At 34.7% G+C, this 6,598-nt stretch overlaps 1 protein-coding gene across 1 annotated transcript in view; it reads right to left on the reverse strand.

The window, feature by feature from the left end:
• ppp1r35 (protein phosphatase 1, regulatory subunit 35) overlaps positions 1-6,598 on the reverse strand; it is a 59,230-nt gene that overhangs the window by 25,753 nt on the left and 26,879 nt on the right. The window lies entirely within an intron of this gene.

Raw genomic sequence — 6,598 nt, forward strand, 5'->3', positions numbered from 1 at the left:
TATGTAGGGGAATACAAGTACAGGATATTGGACTTCTGGTCCGGTCAAACCCTTTAACAGGTTTTACTGTGGACTGGCCTCACCTCAAACATGTACAAACCATGAGTTCTTGTAACGAACTTAATTCCTGTCCCTCGAAGAAAACACGAAGAATCCGTAATTTAAATACAGTTCTGTAATGTTTATTTTCAGTTTGAATTATGACATGAAAATTATGGCAAATATTGAATATGAATATGAACCAATATTATTTTAGAAAGTAAATGGCATAAATCTGAGAACTTTGAGGAGTTTTGATTCAATTTGGACTAAGGTCTAGCTCTTAATGTTAAAATTTAGGTAAGTTTATCTCAGATTCATGAATTAAATTATCTAAACAAACTCAGAGGGCACTGTTTCATGGTCCTCTCATCAGAAAGAAGATGTTCATCTCTCATTACCACAGCGGATGCATGAAGGAAGCCGGTGGCCCGCTGTCCCAAGAATAATGTCGTTCCTCATGGCTGCGGTTTGTTCGGCTCGTACCTTTAGCTCCAGGGTGTTTGAGATTTTTCAGGATGTCCACCATCTCCCAGTTGGACATGTCTTCCATCATATGGCTGTTGTTTCTCAGAGAGTCTCATCAACTCTCCAACCACTCATGCCATCTGCTCAGCTCAGCTGATGATCCAAAGCCAACTTACCTCATCGGCTGCCATCTTGCAACTCCCTCTGTGTTCAGTATACCTGGCACCAGGAAGACGGGCCCCTTAACTTTTAACCAATCAGAGGGCTTCTTACAGTAGGAGTATCCCACTGTATAATTAATGTAACTAAAATCTTCCTTCTCAAAGTTCTTGAGAGAAGATAATATAATGACCCTTTGTTAAGGATGTGTGACACCATGCTGATACAAACAAAATGGGTTTCTTTGAATCAGAACTTCAACTGGTGGGTTTACAAGTAAACAACTTTAAAAGGATGGCGGCGAAGATGGCGGCGTGAGCGCATGGCTGTGCAGAAGCTGAGCACCAAAGCTTAAAAAATATAACAAAACAAAAGGCCAAACGCCATGTTTCATTAAAGGAATTTTCTGGAGTTTGTTGTTAACTCAAGCTGGACAGACTGAGGAGTCTGCGACTGTTGGCGGCCAGCTAAACGGACGTCCCTGAACACATCGTCGTGGGACGGTCAAGAGGTGTAGGAGACGAGGAGGCCGCGGATGATAGCGGCTAGCTAGCAGTGGGACAGCCCATCTGCTGCTGCTGCACCGAGGCTTGGGTGTGTGGGCGACAAGGAGACCACGGCTGTCGACGGCTAGTGAAGCAGCGGCCCGTGAACGCTACATCGTGGGGCAGCCAGCTGCTGCGTCTCGGACCTGGGAGTTTCGGAGACGAGGAGACCGCGGCTGTTGACGGCTAGCAAGGTGAACGCTACATCGTTGAACGAGAAAAAACAGTGACCAGGCACAGGAGCTACTATCACGGGGCATAGACGCTGCTAAGGCTAGGCCCAGAAGCTACCACTGTGAGTAATGGCAAAAAATAAGAACAAACAGAAAACATTCAACTCAACAGATGAAAATTCAAATGATATGGAAGAGATTAAAAGCTCACTGAACTTTATGGGTACAGAGCAGAAAAGACAAGCAGATCAGCTGAACAGCTTGATGGAAGCGTTGGGAGAGATAAAGCTGCTGAAAAACCAGGTGATGGCAAGAGACAAAAAGATATCTGAACTGGAAAATAAAGTAGATGGTCTAGAACAATTTATAAAAAAACAATGACTTGCTGATTAACGGATTGGAAATCAAACACCAATCCTATGCAGATGCTACTAAAAATGGAAGCATCACTGAAGATTCACCACAGGAGCAACAACTAACTCTGGAACAGCAAGTAGTTACTTTCTTACAGGACAAGGACATTAAAATCGAACAAAAGGACATTTCAATTTGTCACACATTGCCTAATAAATTAAACAAACACAAACCGACTGTAGTGATCAAGTTCACAAACAGGAAATCAAGAAACAATGTAATACAAGCAAAAAAACTGAAAGGAACAAACGTCTACATAAACGAACACTTAACAAAAAAAAAAATGCAGATATTGCATGTGAAGCAAGGCTGTTAAAAAAACAAAAAAAAAATATCATCAACTTGGACCAGAAACGGAAACATTTGGATCAAAGAACAGGAAGGGTCTCATACTAAAATAATAAAAGAACTCAAGGAGCTGGAAAGATTTAAATGAGTCCAGAAATGGACAAACAAACAAGGTAAACGGATAAGCTAAATAAGGTAAACGAATAAGCTAAAAATGGTAAATGACAAATGGACACATACATTGAAATATGACAACATACGAAGACTCATAATTTAAAATTTACAATATAGATGATGTGATTGATAAAAACTTTTTTTCCTGAAATTAAAGAGTGTGAGTATTACAATGAAGAAAAATTCAATGAAATTAAAATGTCTAAAGATGACTTCTCCATTATTCATATTAATAGCAGAAGTATAAACACTAATTTATCTAAAATAACAGATTATTTAAATCAGTTAAATAGAGCTTTCAGTATAATAGCAGTCTCAGAAACATGGCTAAATGAGGAAAACATAAAAAGTGTTAATATTGAAGGGTATGAACTTTATCATGTGAACAGAAACAATAAACGAGGTGGGGGCGTAGCTCTACTTGTAAATAAGGAAATTAAATGTAAAATGATCAATAAATTGTCAGTAGCTGTGGATAACATTATGGAAATGATTACAGTTGAAATATTAAACGAGACTTCCAAAAATATAATGATAAGTTGTGTATATTGATCACCTGATTCAAATATTGAATCATTCACCAATCACATCATGACAATATTGGAAAAAAGTTCTAATAAATCAGTTTTTTTGTGTGGAGATTTTAATATAGACCTGGGAAATAAAACAGACTCAAATAATATCGGAACATTTATAAACTCAATGCACAGTTTAAATCTTTATCCATTGATTTCAAAACCCACAAGAATTACTACCCATAGTGCTTCAATAATTGACAACATTTTTACAAATATAACAAATAAAGAACTTATGGGTGGCATTTTGATCACGGATGTCAGTGACCACCTACCAGTCTTCACTATCTATAAAAAAGATCAATATGATATGAAAGTAGATAAAATTATGAAAAAAATAATAAACACATCAAAGAAAGCTCTAGATAAACTAAAAGAAGATTTAACAAAACAAAATTGGAAGGATGTATATGTTGATGATGTAAACAAAGCATATGATGTATTTATGAATATTTTAGGAGCTTTGTATAAAAAAAATTGTGTACAAGAAAATTACACAAAGAAACATGTTGATGACAAACCGTGGATGACCAAAGGGTTAAGAAATGCTTGTAAAAAAAGAACTACTTATACTCAAATTTTCTGAAATTAAGAACAAACGAAGCAGAACAGAGATATAAAAATGATAAAAAATAAATTGGTAGGGATTATAAGAAAGCATAAAAAGAAATATTACAGTGAATTATTAGACAAAAGTAATGGTAATATGAGGGCAACATGGCAAATAATGAACAGTGTTCTGAATAATCATAAAACAAAATCGAGCATTCCACAATATTTTGTAAAAGATGACAAAGACATTTATGACCAAAATGAAATCGCAAATGGATTCAATCAACATTTTGTGAATATTGGCCCAAGTCTGGCAGCAAAAATCCCAAAAATAGATAAAAATGTAAACCATATGGTTACGGATTACACAAACAGTTTTTTTTCTTGGGGGAACTGATAAAGAAGAAATTATGACTATCGTAAAACATTTTGCAGATAAAAAATCAAAAGACTGGATGGACATGGATATGATGCTTGTAAAGAATATTATGAGTTATGTTATTGAGCCATTTACAGGGGTATTTCCAAATAACATGAAAATAGCCAAGGTAATACCATTATATAAGAGTGGAGAGAAACGTGTGTTTAATAATTACAGGCCAATATCGTTGTTGCCACAATTTTCGAAGATTTTAGAGAAATTATTTGTCACTAGATTAGATGAATTTATCAATAAGCAAAATATATTAAGTAATAGTCAATATGGGTTTAGACCTAAAAATTCTACGTCAATGGCACTCATGGATTTAATGGAACAGATAACGACTGCTGTGGATCCAAAAAAATATTGTATTAGTATTTATGTTGATCTAAAGAAAGCATTTGATACTATTGATCACAATATTCTTCTCAAAAAACTAAATAAATATGGTATTAGAGGGCATGCATTGCAGTGGGTATCTAGTTATCTAGCAAAAAGGAAACAATTTGTTCAAATAAATGATGTAAAATCTGAATTCTGTAATATTACATGTGGAGTGCCTAAAGGCTCTATACTTGGACCTAAGCTATTTATTTTATATGTGAATGACCTGGTAAATGTGTCTGGATTTTTTTAATGTATTTTGTTTGCAGATTATACTACTTTTCTTTGTGTGGGTGAAAATGTTGTGCAAATGCTGAAGATGGCACAAACAAAATTTGTGAAAATACAAAATTGGTTTCAACTAAACAAATTATCTTTAAATGTAGATAAAACAAATTATATGATTTTTAGTAATAACAAGAAAGTGCTTGATACTCCATTTAGAGTCGATGGAATTGAAATTAATAGAGTCAATGAGGTGAAATTTCTGGGTGTCATCATTGATGAAAAACTAACATGGAGATCTCACGTAAAAAACTTAAGAACTCAAATAGCTAAATCGATTGCAGTAATGTACAAAGTTAGAGAGTTATTCAATGATAAAGCAATGTTTCTATTGTATAATGCCATTATTGTTCCACATTTAATTTACTGTATTGAAGTCTGGGGTAAAGCATGTAAAACAATTACAAATCCAATTTTTATTTTACAGAAAAGAGCCATAAGAATTATTACCAGAAAAGATTATAACCATCCGTCAAATATATTGTTTCATCAGCTAAAGATATTAAAATTTTATGACTTGGTTCATTACAATATCTTACTGTTTATGTATGGGGCCAACAAAAACATACTACCTACAAGGGAAATTTGTTAAAAGAGAAAGTAATTATTATCTTAAGGGGATGGAGATGTTTGTGAAGCCGTGGTGTCGCACCAGTCTGAAGATGCGATCCACTATATCTCAGGGTATGAGATTGTGGAATGATCTGGAGGTTGATATTAAAAATGTCAAAACTATGTACATATTCAAGAAGATGATAAAAATTTGTTTTTAAAAAAAAATATTAAGTATAATGTGAGTTCATAAAAATTGTTTACAGTTGATCTTATATTTTAGCTAAGTTTTTATTTTATTATTTTTTTATTAATTCATCTTGCTTTTGTATAGTAATTTTGTTTGGAATATATTTTGGGGACAAGGGGCAGATATTATAAGAACTCGTTCTTCTTCTGCTGCCTTTCATTTTATTTCTGTGATTGTATATCTTTTTTCTTTTCTTTAAACTGTATTATATTTGTTGTTTGGATGAAATGAAATTAATAAATAAAACATACATACATACATACATACATACATACTTCCTTTACTGTCATGGCAACCAGTCTCTGTTGATAAGGCCAAGTGAAGCTCTTTGATCAAGACCCTTTTTCAGGAGTCTCAAAATCTGGTGACTCGGCATAGAAGATGAATTACATGAAGGGGGTCCAGAATCATTTAACATGTCGGGGTGGTCCCAACTGTGGATTTTAACACACACAGAGAAGGTTAACGAAGAAACTTACTGTGACAGAGCAGGATGCCAGTATCTGTCCCAGATTAGCAGGAAAGGAGGGGGTAGAGTAGACGTAGTGTCTCTGAGGACATTTGTCTTAAGTTTCTTGGAAGGATGGACGCTACATTCCCCCACTTGCGATTTACAACTTGGGTACCTTGTTGGTGAATCGCAACTAACAGCGTCCTTGCTTTAGGAGTGTTCAAAAGTCACAGTTGACAGTTCCATGAATGAAACAGGAAGTTGAGGATGTTCCACAAAGTTCAACGGATAAATCCACAATTAAACAGGAAGTTGAGGGTATTCCACAAAGTCCAAAGGATAAATCCATAGAAAGGGAAAAAAAAATAACAAAAGTATTCCAACTGGTATCCACGATGTCCTCTGGAGGGCATGGTGAAGTAGACCAAGGACGATAGTGTAGACCAAGGATGTTTATGGCTTAGACTGGATGGTTCGTCTGGTGACTAGTGCCAACTCAGTATACTATTTGTCTGTATAATGCAATAAGTAAAATAAATCTTAAAACGTATAAGTCTACTGTCAAATTAACTGACAACTAAATTGTTCTAAGTTTGTTAAGTATGCTAAATCAAAAGGTACTGATAATAAAATAAAGGACTCTAATGCCACTGATTTTGTATATGCATCTGTGGCATAGAGGTTGTATAGGTTAATGATTAAATGTTAAATGGAAATTAAACATACAATAGGATAATTTGGGAAAAAATAAAATAAAAATTGGAAGTTTGGAACTATGGGTCTTTATGAGTTCCAGACTTCATAGGCATAGATGATGGTTTGGCTTCTATGTCTAATAATTCTGTTTGTTGGAGTGGATTACTCCAGT

Source organism: Nematolebias whitei, chromosome 15 (assembly GCF_014905685.2).
Source record: "Nematolebias whitei isolate Nwh7 chromosome 15, NemWhi1, whole genome shotgun sequence".
NCBI classification, from domain to species: Eukaryota; Metazoa; Chordata; class Actinopteri; order Cyprinodontiformes; family Rivulidae; genus Nematolebias; species Nematolebias whitei.